General features: G+C 31.9%; 1 pseudogene; it reads right to left on the reverse strand.

Moving 5' to 3' along the window:
- Positions 1–2543, reverse strand: LOC146945753 (receptor-like protein EIX2; annotated as a pseudogene).
- Positions 2544–19605: the final 17062 nt, after the last annotated feature.

A 19605-nucleotide genomic window follows, 5' to 3' on the forward strand; every position in this document is an offset into this window, starting at 1 on the left:
ATCAATTTTACAGGGACTAAAACAAAAAAGAAAACAACAAGATAAATAAAAATATTTGCAAAGATCAAAACCAAACAAAAAAAAATTACATGGACTATAACCAAAAAGTGATAAATTTTCTGGGACAAATTATATATGTAATACTATAGAGTATGATCAATAAAACTAAAAAGTAGGTTTCACTAACCTTAACTAGCAGCAACACGGTTTCTTCGAAAGGTATTGAACTTTCCCATCAATGTTACATAAACTTTATCAAAAAACAGATTGCAAGCGGCGTTAACTTCATAATGAATTTCTAGATACGCGTGCCCCCACTCTCTATAAAGAAAAAAAGAACCCCAAATCCCCCATAAACCTACTGCAAATCCAACTTCCATTCCCATATACAATGAATTTCTTATAGAGTCATCATCTTCATTGTCTGCAAGTGGCGTTGCATTTTTAGGATTTTCTTCTTTTGTGGTACAATTGCTGAGAGGAGCTCCGCATAGTTTAGGATTCCCAATGTAGCTTGTTGCATCAAAGCTTTGGAGTTGTGTACCAATTGGTATCTGACCGTTCAAATTGTTGTAAGATAAATTCAAATACCCTAAAAAGTTTAAGAGTGCCATACTTTGAGGAATTTGAGCACAAAAGCTATTATTCGAGAGGTCGAGAGATTCCATATTTTTCATACCTCCAATCGTTTTGGGTATTGCCCCAACAAAGTTATTGTGAGATAAGTTTAGACTTTGAACTTTAACCAACTTAAATAATTCCAATGGCACTTCTCCGAACAAGTTATTTTTTAAAAGGTAAACAGTTCGCCTAAACGGGTTAACTTCATAATCATAATCATGACCTTTTGTAAACAAAATAATGGTAGGAGAAATGTAAAATGACCCATAAGAAGTAATCATTTGAGTCATGTTGTAGGCGCATTCTGGCATCGACCCTGAAAAATTGTTTTCTGCTAGGTCCAAGTGAACCAAAGAAGGGAGATTCAATAGCTGTGGTGGAATAGCCCCTTCAATTTTATTACCTCTTATAATGACCACTTGTAAACTTTGTGACATTTTATTTGGTATTGTACCTGAAAAATTATTTTGTCCCAAATTTATGAAAAGTAATTGTTCCGGATCAAAGAGGTGCACTGGAACTTCACTGGATAATTTATTTCTCCACAAGTCAATGTACTGTAAATCTTTCATGTTGTTCCAGCTAACTGGAATTGATCCTGAGAAGGAGTTGTAAGACAAATCAACATTTTGGCCATTGGTGATAAGTTTGGGAGTCCTTTGAAATTATTGACTTTCAAAAGTAAAGTATAACACTTCAAAGTCAGATTTGATATATCTTCTGTGATCGAATTGTTTGACAAAACAAAAAGATTCAATCCTTCTAACAAGCTCGGAAACTTACTTCTATCTACCAATGAAATGCTTGAGCTCGATAAGTCGAGTTCTTCAAGAGACTTCTTAGAATAGATCCAGGAGGGAAAGTTTGGGCCTTGATTTGTATAGCCCAAAAAAAGTCTCTTGAGTTGGAAAGGAGGAACCCAATCCAAATCAAATTGGAATACAATATTTGATCCTCTCAAATCTAGTGAAACTAAATTGGAGAGTTTGGAAAAAGTTAAATTTGAAATCGTACCAGAAAAATTATTAAAGGCAATAGATAAGTCAGCTAAGGATGAGAGGTTTCCGAGAGTTGAAGGAATGAAACCACTTAACGTGTTATTGGAAACATGAAGGAATTGAATGTGTTAGTTGGTCTATTCTATATGGAATTGATCCTTTGAGTTGGTTGAAAGACAGGTCAAGGTGTTCTATATTTGAAAGGTTTAGCAATGTTAAAGGTATCTCACCATCTATATTGCTCATGTGAAGGTCAAGATAGGTGACATTTTTTATACAATTAAAAAACTCATCAGGTATATAAGAGGTGAAATTGTTTCCAAAAGCAACAAAAGTTTTAAGTGAAGACAAGTTTAAATGTTCAATAGATGGGTTGGTCATGAAGTTGTTCAGATTACAATGATGCAATTGTAATTCTAACAGGGAAGGAAGCTTAGCCATTGCATGAAGCCAATTGGTTGCCTTGTTAAGATCAATCCCACTGAGGTTTAGATATTTTAAGCAAGAAAATGGAGAAACCCAATCAAGATTATCCATGTGGGGAGTGGCAGGGGCGGATCTGTGTGAGGCTGAGTGTGGCTATTGCCACACCAGCCCAGCCCATTCTTTTTTTATTTTTTTATATACAGAGCATAATTTTTTTTTTGAAATATACAGAGCATAATTATATAATATATATGTTCTATTTCGAAACATAATGTGACATTATTCTTTGGTCTAGTGGCGCGACATTTGTGTTTCTGTTTGTGTTTGGTTGTTGACGGTTCAACTTTTAACTTTTGCGTTTTTTTGATAATTTTTTCAAGATAATATAAACAACATAAAAAAAATTTACTTGTAAAAATAAACTTAGTGAGAGTCGAACTTGTGAACTCCAAACAAATTCACTTGATTATCTTCCAATAAGCTATAATGCTTGCAATGTTTTTTTTTTGCAACTTTGATATATATATATATATGTGTGTGTGTGTGTGTGTGTGTGTGTGTGTGTGTGTGTGTGTGTGTGTGTATGTATGTATGTATGTATATGTGTGTGGGGCGTGCACGTGCATGTGCGTGAATGTGTGCGCATGCACGTACACGAGTTCTAAGATAAGATTTTGTAACTTACGTTGTGCATTATCTATTAATATTTATTTCTCCAAAAAATTTAGTCTTACTTCCTTCAAAAAAAAAATTAGCCCCATTAATAATTCAATCTCAGATCCGCCCCTGATGTCTGCCCTTGGAGTTGGAGCGGCATTGGTGAGTAGTATAGATTTTTACTTAAGTAGTAATGATCAGAGGTCGATCTGAGATTTTTACTTAAGAGCACAATAATATCATGTTTTCTAACATAAGCATATATTCAGTGAGCATCAAGCAGAAATATAGCAAAATCTAGAAACATGAGCATCTAGAAAACAACTTAAGAGCACAATAATATCATGTTTTCTAACATGAGCATATATTCAGTGAGCTCAAGCAGAAATATAGCAAAATCTAGAAACATGAGCAGAAACAATGAGCTCCGACTGCAAAGAACTTAAGAGAAGAAACATGAGCAGAAATATAGCAAAGCTTACCAAGCCCGCTCTGACTGTAATTCCGAAAAGGAATTTTGCAAATTCTAGTAAAATTCCTCGGCTTACTGACCGACAAGAACATTTAGTGGCGGGAGGGTCATCAGGCACTTGAATTTGAATTTCCAATGGGGGTTGGTTTTCAATATTTTTTTTGATATATTTCTAACCTATTTTTATCACAAATTAATTCAATTCAAATAAGCATTAAATATTTGCTGTTTTCTCTTTAGGTATCTACCTGTAGTGATTAATTGCTGATCGATAATTAATTATCGTTCGGCAGATGCATATAAATCGATTTAAAAGTGATTTGAACGTTAATTAACTATCGTTCCATGTTTTTTAGATCTTTAAAGACCAATCACCTAATGATTTCGATCCACTTATATTTTCACATATCTTGGACACAAATGATGAAGAAGAGTTACATGATGAAGTTTAGGAAGACTTGCAACATTTGCCAGGCCCAAGTAGACGAATGATTTTGTCTAGCCTTAATTAGAATGAGGGCTAGATCCTCTTGCATACAAATTATACCCCATATTAGTGCCTTTTTGCTACAAATCTTTTATAAAACAGTTTTTTTTTAAACGAGAAGCTGCTAGTGCTAGCTTTTGAAAAATCTCCAATACGATGTAAGGGAGAAAGTAGCGAAAACCAATGACAACTCGTAATGGATGATGTGTTACAGATTGTGGTCGTCACATTGAATACAAAATTGCACACATATTAGTGAAACAGAAGTGTGTAATGGAATTTGAAGATAGTAGTATTAATCCTTCTCACGCAAATTTATTGCAGAAGTACTCCTGCAAAAATATGGAACAAATTTAAGTTATATCATTACCCGGGGCGGATTTGTGTGAGGCTGAGTGTGGCTATTGCCACACCAGCCCAGCCCATTCTTTTTTTTTGAAATATACAGAGCATAATTATATAATATGTATGTTCTGTTATACCCTAATTTTGGACCTAAAAATACTTGTTCAAGATTTTCTTTCATCTTTGATATATGTCTATTATTCTTGAATAATTGCCAATTTGCTATTGTTTACACTGACATTTTACTCTGCTTTATCTCTCAACTTAGCTTTACAAATCTTTTCAACTGTGTATTTGTCCATGTTTTCTTGCATTTCAAGTCATCCAAAACTTTTTCTTGCATTTCAAGTCATTTGAATTTGTCTCTAATCAATTGCATCTTTCTCTGCATTTTATTTCAATATTGTTTGCAAAATCCTTGGAAAAGGGTATTTTAGTCATTTCCTGCATTCAAACTCATTTTAGTCTTTGAAAGTTGTTTGAGTCTTTTCAATTGGTTTGTATAAATTCTTATTTAATTCCATGTCAAAATTCATTTCAAAAATTACATTTAAAGTCATTTTAAGTCAGTTTAGCCCCTAGGGGCATTTTAGTCATTTCCAGTATCAAAAACTCTTTCAAAATCCTTAAAAATTGTCTCTGAGTCTTTTCAATTTGTTTGAATAAGCTCTTGCCTTAATTCCCTGTTAAAAGACCATTTTAAAATTGCATTTGAGTCGTTTCGAGTCATTTTAGTCCCCAGGGGCATTTTGGTCATTTCACACGAAATTTTGGCAGAGAGAGGTTACTTTGAAGTACCTCATTTAAGTAATTGGTTCGTTTTAGTCCATTTTGTGTTTTTTATTGGTTCCACTTTACGTTATTTTCCATTTACCAATTTTAAATTCAATTTTAGTTTAATTTTCATTTTAGTCCTAAAATTTCTAAAAATTGCATTTTAGTCCTTTTGTTTCATTTTATTTCTTTTTTAGGTCTTTTTTAATTTGAATTTTAGTCCTTTAGGTCAAATTTTTGTTTTAGTCCTTTTTTAGGTCAATTGCATTTCAGTCCCAAAGTCTTAAGAATTGCAGAAAGGTCCCTTTTGTCCAAATCATCAGTCCACGCCACATGTCAGCAAGCTATTGGTCCAGAGGCCACTTGGCAGCCTATAAAAGGCCACCTACGCCCAGAACAGAGAGGATCACCATTCATTGAAAGCCACATCACTACAAACAACTTCCACATTCTCTCTCTCCTCTAATAGAATCAAAACCGAAAATTCTTCAAGAACAAAGATGAAGATTCATCTTCATCCTTGAACCCTAGTTCATCAAAATTCCCAGAATCATCACAATCCAAACCGAATTCATCACACTAATTCATCACAGAACAACCAGAAATTCAGAAATTACCAAGAACATTCAAACCCTAATTTCTAGAATCAAGAAGCAACAATCAATTGCGACAAATTTGAGTGTGGTTCTCAGAGATTCAACTGAATCATCATCATTGAATCCCAGCCACTGCAATTCAAGCACAAATCGTGCGATCACAGTGAGAAAGAGAAGAAGAGGAATCGAAGGAAAAGGATTAGGCCAGAGAAGAAGAAGAAGAACTTCACCGGTTCATTTTTCAACAACATCGCAACACCTACCAGAAGAAACAAGGAAGATTACGAAGTTTTCCGAAGAATCTCCCTCAAATCTCCAATTAAACTCAGGTAAACTCATATTCCTCCTTCATTTTCAGTTTCCAGTTGCATATCACGTTAGAACAACAGAACGGTGTAGATCGAAGAGCAAACGGTTTAGATTCGAAAAGATTCAAGAAAATGTCGTAACCATAAAAGTTTAGATGTAGATCTACACCGATCTATTAGGTTTTGAGGAAAACGAGTAGCATATTTGAACTCAGGACGAAGAAGACAAACCAAAAGTGTAAAAAGAATTCAAAAACAACGGAAATTCAACTCCGGTGCGGCGGCGCTAACGGCAGCCACCGCACCGGAGGAAGCTCCGGTCGTCTTCTCCGGCCTGCAAGTTGCAGAGCTCAGAGGATCTTAGAGAGAGAGAGAGAAGCTTAGAGAGAGAAACGAATGGGAGAAATGAGCTTGGACCGGTCTTGTGTACTTTTATAGGAGGGTGAACTGAACCGGTTCATTCGAACCAGTCTGGTTCACCCCTGAGCCCAGGCATCCCCACCGTTAGATCTAGGGTTGGCCTTCCTGGATCAATCCTACGTCCCACAATCCCCCTGGTGATCCAGGATCCATGTGCGTGTGGGCTTGGGCCTACTTTTTGCACTGGATTTCGTTTTGCTTATTTTCTTGCTATTTTAACACTGCACATTGTTGTTTACACCACTGTTTCACTTGAAGATTTTGCTAAAACTTCCTAAAAATTTTCCTAATTGTTTTCTTGTATTTTTTTTGTCATTCTTGATCTGTTTTACATGATAAATCTTAATTAAAAATGTGTGGGGTATTTCTTGTTAGTTGTGTACTATTTCTTGTTAAAATTTGTGAAGACTTGCATGTTCTTGAGCCTAAAAATCCTTTAAAAGTTCTAGAAAATTTCATACATGTTTCTTATCCACTTTGTGATGTTTTGTGGTGTTTTTACATAATGGAAATGGTTAAAAAATGTAAGTGATGTTTCTTGTCAATATTTTCACTTGTTTTGTTAAGTTTTTTGTGAAATTTTATCATGTTCTTGATATTAAGACTTGAATATATGATGTTGAATTTTGGTGCATGGACTTTGTGATATGTTTGCCTCTGATTTGTGTCTCTTTCTTACTGTTTGTAAATAAAATTTGTTAGTTTCTTGTGTTACAAGTTATGTGAATTTTGCTTGTGAAAATGAAGTGTAAAATATGTCTATGAATATGTCATGATCCTTGGCTTGATATTTCTTTATGATTCTCATGATATGGCTGAAATAAAACCTTTTGAAAATTGTCAATGATATGAGAGTTATAGGTCATATGCTTGCTTTGGATATTATGATAGATTTTAGATATATTTTGTTACTTTTATGTTAATAGTTTTGTTAACTTTTGTCAAGTTTTTTAGTGATCCTCTTGCTTATAATTTCCATTCTATTATACCTTATGCTACTAACCACTTTACTTCATGTGTCATACATTCCATGAACATCTCATCATCCATCTTATATTCTTAGTCCTTATTTTCTTACACTTTAAAATTCATGCAAAAGTTAGAATGTAAAACTTAGGGATTTTTGTACTTTACTTCTATGCAATTTAAATTTCTTGCAAGACCATAGCATGTAAACTAGGCCAATGTAAAGGACAATGGACTCTAATGATGTACACCGACACATGCACACACGTCACATAGATATTTTTAGATGTATGTTTAGGATATGTATGCTTAGATGTATGTTTAGGAGATTTGAAACTTAGGAAAAACCCTTTTTCCAAAAAAATATGAACAACATCATTCAAATAATTTTCTAAATAAACTTTGGGATCAAAATCCCATTGATTTTCCTTTTATTTTCTTAAACAAAAATCTTAACAAATTCTTAATCATACTTCGACTTTTTTTTTTGCAAAATAACTAATTCAACTCCACAATTTCACAATCCTATGCCCTTGGGGCCTCTCTCTCTCTCATTCTTCAAATTCCAATTTTCAAACCTAAAATCAATCAACAAAAACAAAAACATTTTTTGGAAGAGAACTACGGTGGATTTGATCCCTTAAAAGGGTACGTAGGCAAGGAAACAATATTCCTTCAATTCAAATAAAATAAAAATTCAAATATCTTCTTCTCCCTCCAATTCTTCACTTAGTAAACCCTTAGGTGTAAATATCATTTTCCAAATAGCATTTGAAAATAAAGCGCGCGCGTAGAAAATAAAGACGGTTCCTATAGGATACTATAGTCGTTATGGGTGCCTAACACCTTCCCGTAGCGAAAACAACTCCCGGACCTCGATTCTCAAGGGTTTTGCTTATTTTTTTCCCTTCCCAAGAAAAAATGAGATATCAACGGTTAAAAAGGTTCAAACGTAATCAATGTTTGACACCCGAAAAACCAAGATAAAACATGTTCTATTTCGAAACATAATGTGACATTATTCTTTGGTCTAGTGGCGCGACATTTGTGTTTGTGTTTGTGTTTGGTTGTTGTCTGTTCAACTTTTAACTTTTGCATTTTTTTTTTGATAATTTTTTCATGATAATATAAATAACATAAAAAAATAATTTACTTATAAAAATAAACTTAGTGAGAGTCGAACTTGTGAACTCCAAACAAATTGACTTAATTATCTTCTAATAAGCTATAATGCTTGCAATGTTTTTTTTTTTGCAACTTTGATATATATATATATATATATATATATATATATATATATATATATATATATATGTATGTATGTATGTGTGTGTGTGTGTGTGGCGCGCGCGTGCGCGCACACGATTTCTAAGATAAGATTTTGTAACTTACGTTGTGCATTATCTATTAATATTTATTTCTCCAAAAAATTTAATCTTACTTCCTTCAAAAAAAAATTAGTCCCACTAATAATTCAATCTCAGATCCGCCCTGGGGAGTGGTACCTAAATTGATGGATTTTTTTTTGGATGGATAAATCAAGGTACACGAGTTTAGATGAATGTGTCATATTGTGTATATTGATTGGAATACTTATCGCAACAAAATCATTCAAGCCCAAATCCACGTGACTTATATACTCAAGTTCTAGAACAGACAGATTAATCTGACCTTCCAAACTTGAATCGTTGAGATCCAATTATGTAACTCTTCCAGCGTTGTCACAAGTTACACCTTCCCAGGTACAACAATCTGTGTTTGTTGACCATGTTGATGTCGGACAATCTGAACAATCAAGGATTCCATTTTTGAAGATCAACAATATCTCTTTATCCTTATCACAGCATTTCACCAAACTTTGATCATTGGTGGAAACTATTATTGGGAATCTTGTTGTAGAGAAAATTAGAAGCAACAGAAGTAAAATTTTTGAAGTAAGAATCATCATGATTTTGCTAGAAACGGTTGTGGTAGCTTAGAGCATATGTTATGATTTTGTTGTGTTTATATAAGATTTAGATAATGAGAAGACATTTTTTTTATTACTTTTCCCACCTTATTGGTTACTCGCGCGCCCTATTTTTTTACGAAAAAGCCCTTCGGAAAAAGTAATATTAACACATCCGGATTGTATAATCCGGAAGGTCACAGTATAGATAGTCCTGGACAGAACTGACAGTTTTTGCATGTTTTTGTGAATTCATATATTTTTTAAGATAAAAAAAATAAGTAAAAGACAATTATGATAAAATTGCACCAATAAATAATTATATATATATATATATATATATATATATATATATATATATATATATATATCAAAAAAATTTGAATTTATATCATTACATATTTTACCTAATGATATACATTTCAACTAATGATATAAATTCCTCAAAAAAATGATGATATACATTTAATCTAAAACGTCCCAAGATATATGTCCATATCATCAAGATTACATATATCTTTCTTTTCAAGCTTCACAACATCTTCAGACTTCTTCCCCGCAACAACCTTTTCTTCTGGATCAAGATTTTCAATTATGTACAAATCTTGGTCATCACCTATGACTTCAAAACCCGCCGCTCGGCATAGTTCATAATAGTCGGTCATTCGACTGACATATCTATCAGGCCAGCTTAAGGCATCATCACGAGCATGTTGAATTAAACTTTGACACTTAAGCATATCCTTCATCACTTGACTCGTTATCAAACTCAAATCTTCCTGTTAATGTTGTCACATGATTGGAATATTCATCATTTCTATCCCTTCTTTTAGACTTAATGTTTCTGCTGATGTTGAACGAGATGTTCTGAACATTTGGCCTCGACTTTTTGTCAATCATCTCCAACACTTTGTTGAATTCCCTACCAAGACGCACAAGTGCATCTAAAATACTTTCATCAGTCTCCATATCACATTGAACATCTTCCTCATTAGTGTTGGAAACAAAAGCTATGTTTTAGAGAGAGAGATTTGTGACTTTCACTTTATTAATTAATTTGGAAACAAAAGCTATGATACACACATCATACACATTAATATTTTAGAGAGAGATCTAAAATACACATTAATATTTTACACTATATACACACATCATACACATTAAGAGATCTCTGGTCCTAATTTAATCACAACCAAAGTAATCCAGAGTTCTCTGGTCCTAATTTAATCTTCACTTTATTAATTAAACTAACTGCCACCAAAACATCCTGGTCCAAGATAAAACAACTACATAATATTTAACTAAAGTTTAAATTTAGTTTATAATATTGTTTTACCATTCTGCTTTTTATACTTCTCCAGAACATTCTGGTCTTAATTAAAATAACTTTATAATTCAACTTAATATAATTTTTCTCATTCTGCTTATATAATCTCTCTCCAGAACATTTTGGTCCTATAATTGTTATTTACTTACTGGACTAATATTAACTAAGATTTTTCTTGAGTATATAAAACTTAATTTAAGTTTCAGGAATAATTTTAAAAGGTCACAATTCAAACCCCCCTTTCTTGCGACATTTATTGCTACTTCAATTGGCATCAGAGCACGGTCTCTAAAAGAAGTAAAGCATTTAACACGTGCTAGAGGAAAAGATTCAGGAAGAAGCAATGTCTTACATACCTGAAGGTCTTTCCTGTACAAAACCTTCATTATTTAACGGAAAGAACTATTACTTCTGGAAAGGAAAGATGGAATTATTCCTAAAGTCTCAAGATGTAGTCATGTGAAAAGTTGTCACTAAAGGTAACTTCGTACCACAAACTACTGATTTAGTCACAACAATAGTGACTATCAAACTTGAGACATCAGTCAGCAGTCGAGTTATCACCCCTTCACTTCTGGTATGAAGATCCTTGAAGAATTCAGCCAATTCCTCATAAGAAATTCCTTCATCACTTGACTCGTTATCAGACTCAAATCTTCCTGTTAATGTTGTCACATGATTGGAATATTCATCATTTCTATCCCTTCTTTTAGACTTAATGTTTCTGCTGATGTCGAACGAGATGTTCTGAACATTTGGCCTCGACTTTTTGTCAATCATCTCCAACACTTTGTTGAATTCTCTACCAAGACGCACAATTGCATCTAAAATACTTTCATCAGTCTCCATATCACATTGAACATCTTCCTCATTAGTGTTGGAAACAAAAGCTATGTTTTTCTTTTTATATCCATTAGCTAATTCAAAGGTTTGAATTGATCCTATTAGCTCATCAACCTTCATACTAGAGAGATTATGTACTTATTAAGCATTAATTACAAAATAAATGATGTGTACCGTCGGGATCCGTTTAAGCACCCAAATGGTGTGCTGCATTGTAGACAGTCTAAGGATTGAGATTCGAACTCGAATTTTCAATTATTCATCTTAATATGAAAATTTATAGTAGCCATTAATGACAAAGAAAATCTATAACTTTTCAATAATAATAATAAGAAGAAATGATAGCAATATTTAAATTTTCAATAATAATAAAAAATCAAAATAATATTCTTGTAAACATAAATTACATTATTGTTTTTTCAAAGCTAATAATAAAAAAATATAATCTTGCATAGTATGAATAAAAAAAATATAATCTAAATTCTTTTTTAATAATAATAAAAAATCAAAATAATATTCTTGTAAATAAATATGGTTTGTTGAGTTTGTTACATTTGAAAGTCACAAATCTCTCTCTCTCTCTCTCTCTCTCTCTCTCTCTCTCTCTAACTTAATTGATCACTAACAATCCTAAAAACGAACATGCAAGCCAAATTTCTAAAAACCTAAAAATTTCTAATTTCTTCAAAAAAATCAAAAATTTCAACAACAAAAAAAAAACAATGAAGTAGAATAAGCAACACTTACTTGTTCAATTGCGTGATTTGATGATGATTTGCTTGAGTTTTGTGAAATTCGCACTTGGAGGGGAAAAATTCGAATTTTAGATGAAAAAAAAAGTGAATGTTATGTTTCTGTTTTGCTGTAGAGTTATAAGCAACACTTACTTGTTCAAAATAATATTCTTATAATTTGATGATATGAAGTTCGGCTGTGAGTTAATAAGTAAAATACAAGTGAATATGTTTTGGTTGATCATTAATCGAACTTAAATACTCTTAGACAATTTGTCCATTTGGTAGAGTATATTAATCACTTGATCTTAATCATTTAATTTTGTAGTTTCACTTTAATTGTGTAATTTTTTTAAAATGAAAAAAAAAACTTTAGTAGCTTAAAAAACCAAAACAAACAAACTGCTTCATTATTTAATTTTGAGAAGGTGAGTGGCGGTCAAATTTTTAATTATGGGATAGAATGCATCGCTTTTTGTTAATAAAATAATGATGATGATAGACTTTATCTTTGACACCATCTTATATGCTAAATCACCACCGCAGCCGTTGGATTAATTGTGTTGATTGATCAATCAACGTCTAAGATTGGCACGTTGGTGACATGTAATTTTCTTGTACGAAATCATTAATTAAACGTAAGGTTGAGTCATATATTATAGAGAAATGATATTTTGACAACCACTTTTTGACAACTTTTGGACAACTTTCTCTCTCATACTCACATGGTGTTGTTATCCTCTCTCTTCATTTTTCTCTCTCCATTGTTTTTGACCAATAAGAAGTGAGAAAAACAAGGTTGTCAACAAAGTTGTCATCAAATGGATGTCAAAATATCATTACTCTATATTATATGCAATCAAGCATGTCCATATCGTGTCCAATTCTTTGTCCCATGCTTCGTGGCCATAACTTAAATAGCAGGGATGTTAATATCTTTGACACCATCTTACTTTTCTAGAAGTCATTATCAAAATGTGTTAAACATAGGACTCCACTTGTGTAACATAGTGGATTTCTATGTTATATAACATTATCCAATCAGTGTGTGACATGTGGATTTTGTCCTCTTAACCTTTTAAATCGGCTAAATAGAAAAGCGTTTTTAAAAGACTTTTGTCTTTTCTGAAAAATAAAATTTTTATTTTTATTTTTAGTTTCATTTTTATCCCCTAGGATTGTATTACTGGCTCTGATACCAGGTTGGGGCAGGGTCGCCAGCGGAATTTTCTCGAACTTGGTTTAACATTTGTTCGATTTTATTCAAACCTTGAAATGGTTTTAAGAGTGTTTTAGCTCTTTCTCTTTGTATAATTGTAAGATTTTCTAAATCTTCTGTTTCTTTTAAGAAATCGTCAATATACTCTATATGATATTTTACTAAATCTTGAGCATAAAAAAGAATTTGTTTTAACACAATTCTTTCATTATAAAAGTTTATATCAAAAATTATCTTTTCTAATCTCTTTTTAAAGAGTTCTACTTCTGTCTTAAGATCTAATCCGGGCATTATTGATTAGTCATGGAGTTTTCCAAATTTTTGGCCTCTTTTAAAAGTGATTCGATTTGTGTTAGAGCTTGAAAAGGTTCTAAAAGAATTTTCGCTCTTGTTTTTTGAATCTCGGTGAGATTATTTTCTTGAATTTCTTCTAATAGATTTTCAATTAAATCTATGTGAACCATTGTTATAGTTTGAGCCTTATAACAAATTTGTTTGAATACTATTAAATCATAATACCATTCAATATCACTGACTATGGTTTTTAGTCTCTCTTTTAAAATTTCTAATTCTGTTTTAATTGTTAACCCAGGCATTATATGTTTGAACTTTCTAGAATTTTTTCTAAAGATTGTTCAAATTCAACTAGTTTTTGGGATGGCCATAACAGAGTTGTGGCTCTTTCTTTTTGCATAATAGAAACATTTTCTGTTTCTTTTAATTCTTCTATTACTTCATCTACATATGAAATTTGTAGAATCATTAAATCGTGGATTCCCCAAATTGTGTTCTTCATTTCTATTCTAAAGAAATTTTCTTCTATTTTGTTAACTAGGGCATCTAGTTTTTTTCTAAATAATTTTAATTCATTTTTTATTGTTATTCCTGGCATTATAATTTTTTATTAATTTTTAAAAGTTCAGTTTTTATTTCTGATAAATTTTTATCAAACTTTATACTATCTAATGAAGTTCTTGGTGGTAGGAACCTTGGTTCACTAGTATTTTCCTCTTGCTCTAAGAGAGGTGTTCTTTCTATTGTCATAATAGACTTTGATCTTTTTAGTGGTTTTAGAATTGGTGATTCTAGTTTTACTAAGGGTGCAAATAGTTCATCTATTTGTATTTTTTCTCTTCCACTAAACTCTACACTATAATGAGAGTTACTTAGTGCATAATTCATCTTATAACTTATACTAAAAGGATGATTTCCTGGTCTCATAAGTTTTTGGTCTTTGAGTTTATAATGTATTACTAAAGATCTATTTAGATCTATATCATTTAGACTTAAGCCTATTTGTAAATTTATATCGAATTTTATTTTTCCACCTTTTAGATTTCCTTCACCTTTAGTTATTAGTGAATGTTTTTTGCTCAATCTAGCATCTTCTATAAGAAGTTCTAGTTCTGAATTTATTCCTTTCATAAAAGTACTTTTTATGATTATTTGGATAGTCGATATATGAATATATCCTATCTTCTGTCTTTTTTCTAACGATAAGTGTTTTAACCTTTCGTTTATTTGTTCTTCATCAATCATAGATATTACAACAGATCCATCTGTTGATTCCATTGGTATAGGAACTTCTCCTATCATCATTCCATATTTTAGAATATTTTCTCTAGATAGTTTTTCTTTTATTAAAGAAAAAATACTTTTTTGTTTGAAGTTTTCTTCTGGTTTTAAGGTAAAATCTACCTTTTCTATATGATCTATCAATACATCTGCCATAAAACCAGATGAATTTTCTTTTATCATACTATATTCCATTATGAAATGTAAAAATTATAAAGCATTTAAAATATTTAAAATCATACCTGACTTTGTCTTGGATTTTTGATAATTCTGATCTTTCGATCCTTTGGATTTGAAATAATCTTTCGATTATTGATATTGAGAATTAAAATCTTTTGATTTGGTTATGACAATCTCAAATCCTGCGAAGCCCTTTCCCACAATGTTTCTCATAAACTAAGGTACTTACTTCATTGATTTAAGTTGTACTTTACAAGTGAGCATCGAGGCTCTTATTTATAGGAGGATAGGACTTACAAGTAGTTCACATGTCCTTATCCATGACAGCAAAAAAGAAAAACGATTGAAACACGCAAAGAAAAAGAAAACGCATTATCACCTAAAGTGATAAGATTCTTATCTCTAAGTGGACCCCATCTGACTCAGATGATAGGGTTTCACTATTACATCATAATATCTACATGACGCGTGTCTAGGCTTTTTCTTTTGCCTTATCTTTTGTTGCTGAAGTTGTAGATATGCCCTTTGTAGGTTAAGAAGTATTGGCAACACTCCTGTTGTACTTCATCTGGGATCCGGTGGAGACCATTTTCGAATCCTGAGAATAATTCTTCGAATTGAAGTGTTTGTTTGAGGTGCTCTGTAGAGACCTTTTTCTTTGAATCACAGACCATGAAACAATAATCTGAGACATATAAAACTTTATAATTGATAATGGATGACCCATATTTGATTAGGTAATCATAAAAACGCTTCATTTGTTGGACAAATGAGATTAATGTCCATCCAACACTTGTTGCATTTGGTTCTAGATAGGTTTTATTTGAAATACCTATCTTTATAGCTGTTCTTGGTCTTACAGCCATCTGGTTATTTTCTTCTTCGAACCATGGATATGTTTGTTCGAATTGGAGAAATATTTCTCTTCCTTTGGCAAGGAAGTCATTAAATCTTTTTGTTGTATCACCGATCTCTTTTGGAAGATCAGCCAATTCTTGAAATCTATAACCTTCTTTTTCCTCAAGATATACAGTCTTGAGCATTCCATAGTCATAGAATTCTTTAAGTAATTCCTTGGATATTCCTGGAACTGTATTAGCTTTTACCCCATATTTGGTATTAACTGGATAAAAACATTCAATTGCTAGTTCTTCCTTGAAGTTGGCTAGCCATCTCCACTTTCCCATGAAATCATCAATGGTCTTTATCTTATTTTTTTCTTTTTGGAGGTTTATAATTGATCCTACTGAAACCTTCTTTTTAGATTCCATTTTTGATGGTTGGCCAATATCTTTTGCTATGACCATTTCCTTGTAGGAGGCCTTGTAAGCTTCTTTTGCTTCTTCCATTGTTGGATAAGCTTTGTGTCTGACATTTTTGCCATTAATGTGGAGGCTTGCAATTGCCCAGTTGTTGTAGATGCCTTTCATTGGACCATCAAAGATAACATACACCTTCTTTGCTGGTTGTAGATCGACAACATCGCTTGGTTGGTCTGAACCATTTTTTGACTCTTCATCTTCTTGTTCGACTTTGTCAGCCCATGACTTTTTTGTATCTTCTTCTGGCATAGAGCCTGCTGAAGATGTTGATGAAAAACTTTGTTGTTCATTCAAAGTCTTTTTTGTTGGTTCTTCTGTTGTTGTTGGAGTTTCAACATTTATGATCTTGGTTAGGCTTTCGATCATTTTAATCATCTCCCCCCTCTCTGAAGAGAGTTGTTTTAGCTTTTGGCTATGAATTTCAATTTGTTCATCTTTTTGCTTCAAGCTATTATAGAGAACTTTTAGAGCTTGCTCCATTCTCTTGTCAGAGTATCTGCAAAACAATTGTTTTCTGATTTTATTAGTTGAATATAAGGATAGAATTGTTGGATGCGCATTTGCCATCTAACAAGTCTTCCTTGTTTATGATCAACTTTTAAATTGTAGCGCCAAAATCCGCTAGCATAAGTTGAATCAGTTCGTAATAAAAATCTTGATGGAATTAAATCCATTCTCCATTTTTCTAAAACATTTAAACAAGAAAGAGTTTCTTTCTCATTGATATGATATCTTGTTTCAGCATCTTTAAAAGAGCCTGAAACATACTTGCATAAAACAAGATCTTTATCCTTAATTCGGATGTTATTACTTGAATAATCAAGTTTTGAATCAGTTGAAACTGATGTTTTATCTGATCGCCCATTAGGGATATCTGATTTTAACTGTGGGGTTGCGCCCACAATGGTATAGGATTGTTGTGGGGTTTCATCCTCAACATATCCATTGAGATTTAATCTCAATTTTTGTTTACCATTAGGTAGAGCTCTCATAACTCCAGCCCATGTAAACTGATTTGCATCAACATTTACAACCAAAAAATCATTTTCTGTTGGGTTGTATAGTTGTGGTAAAACTTTTAATTTTTCTTTTAAAGATTTTACAGCCTCAGTATCTTTTTGTGTCCATGACCATGGCACTTTTTCAGATATCTTCTTCTGTAAAAATTTTCTATCATTTGCTAAATCCTGAAGGAATCCTTCATTAGCAATGTAGTTTAAGCATCCCAAAAATCTTTGGATTTGTTTTCTATCCATTAATTGATCAGGAAAAAGTAAAATTTTTTCTTGAACATGCGGTGATAAATCGAGTTTTCCTCCTTCTCTTATAATAAGACCAAGGAATTCGATTTCTTGTTTCAAAAGTATTGACTTTTTTCTGGATAGAACAATTCCTCTATCTTTTATTCTGTTTAAAACAGTCATAACATCTTTAACATGTTGTTCTTTACTTCCTTTAGTAAAAATTAATATGTCATCGATATATACAAAACAAATATGATCAAGACCTTTAAGAGTATTGTCCATAAATCTTTGATATATTGATGGTGCTTGTTTTAAACCAAATGGTAAAACATTCCATTCAAAATGTCCTTCTGGACAACTGAAAGCTGTCAAAGGTTTAGTTTCTTCTGACAACCTTAACTGCCAGTATCCAGATTTTGCATCTAAAGATGAAAACCAATTACATCCTCTTATTTTTTCAAAAACGTAATCTTTTCTTGGTAACTTATATGAGTCACTTATAGTTGCCTCATTAAGTTTTTTATAATTGATCACCATTCGAGCTTTTCCTCTTTTTATCTCATTATGTTTTCTGACATAAAAAGCTGGCGCTGAATGTGGACTAATAGAAGGACTTATTAATCCTTTCTCTAATAGTTCTGCTATTTCTTTTTTAAATTCTTCCTTATCTTCTCCTGAGTAAGGGATCTTGTATAAGGCCTTGACTTCCTTTTTAGGATCTTTAAGTTTTACAACAATTAAATCTTGTATTTTGTTTACTATAGTATCCAATGGATTTTCAGAACAAACTCGATCTAGATGATGTTCTAGATTTTGTTCAGTTATTAAGTAAAACTTTCTTTTATCCCACATACATCTAAGGATGTTAAGATTTTCTGAAATTGCCTTTAAAATTTCATTTTTTGTTATAATGTTTGTTGTAACAAATTCACTTTCTTTTGGATTATTGACATCAAACCAGTTTAATGTTATAGTGTCAGTTTTTTGAATAAAAGGGTTGTATAACTTTAAAAAGTTATTCCCTATTATCAAATCTATTCCAGAATCATGTTCATAGATTGATTTTACATAGAAGTATCTATGTTCAATTTTTATAAAAACATGTTTTAGAACAAACCATATTTGATGTTTTTTCTTATCAGCAAAGATAATTTCTTTTGGTTTTTGTAGTCTAATCCATCCTTCCTTAATTATGGATCTCCTACCAAAACATAAAGTGGCACCGGTATCAATATAACCCATAATTTTCTTTTTATTCAATGTTATTTGAATAAACGTTGCATTAGGGTTTCCATTTTTTAAAATTTTTCTACTCATTCTTCAAATTCTTCTTCAGTAGTATATTCAAAAATACTACTTTCATCGGAATCTAAATCTGATTCTATTGGTTCGAAACCTACTTCCCAAATTAATTTCAAGGTTTCTTTTTTAGAATCTTTCTTTTTAGGACATTCATTTGCATAGTGTCCTTCTTCATTACACAACCAACATGTGCATGTTTTCTTCCCTTTAGGACATGAATTCTTTTTAGGATATTTTTTATTTCTCCTAAAGTATTTTTGTTTATTAAATTTCTTAGGAAATTTTCTTTTCCTTTTATATTCAGAGCGGTCTATTTTCCTAAAAACTTTTTTCTTTTTCTTTCTTCTAGGTTTACTACAACCGTAGTTTCCTACTTTATTTTGAATTCTATCATAGCAAACATTTATTTTTGCCTCTCTTTTAGCAGTTTTTTCCATGCATTTTTCGGATATCCATTTCCTCAATGCAGTTATTCTTGTTCCTAGAGTATCGTCTAATCCTACGATCACTTCTAGATGTTCTTGGATTACTTTTTCCATTATTGTTCCTACAGATGATGGAAGTTTATTGTAGAATAATCCTAAAAGGTTATATTGTAATCTCTTTTGTGGAGATATTGCATAATAATATTTGCTAAACTCACATATAAATGGTTCAACATAACACATATCACATATTCTTAGATTAAAGATACTATGAATGTTTGTATCCATTAGGTCTGCTTCTGCTTCTGGCGCATCAAAACCTACGAATTCTTTTTTCAAAATTGAATAAACATGATTTATAACTTCTTCGGTTGTTGATGGAAGTTCTGAGTCTGATTGTTCAGACATAAAACTCC

Source organism: Medicago sativa, chromosome 2 (assembly GCF_051527215.1).
Source record: "Medicago sativa cultivar Bolivia chromosome 2, Bolivia_mono, whole genome shotgun sequence".
Lineage (NCBI taxonomy): Eukaryota > Viridiplantae > Streptophyta > Magnoliopsida > Fabales > Fabaceae > Medicago > Medicago sativa.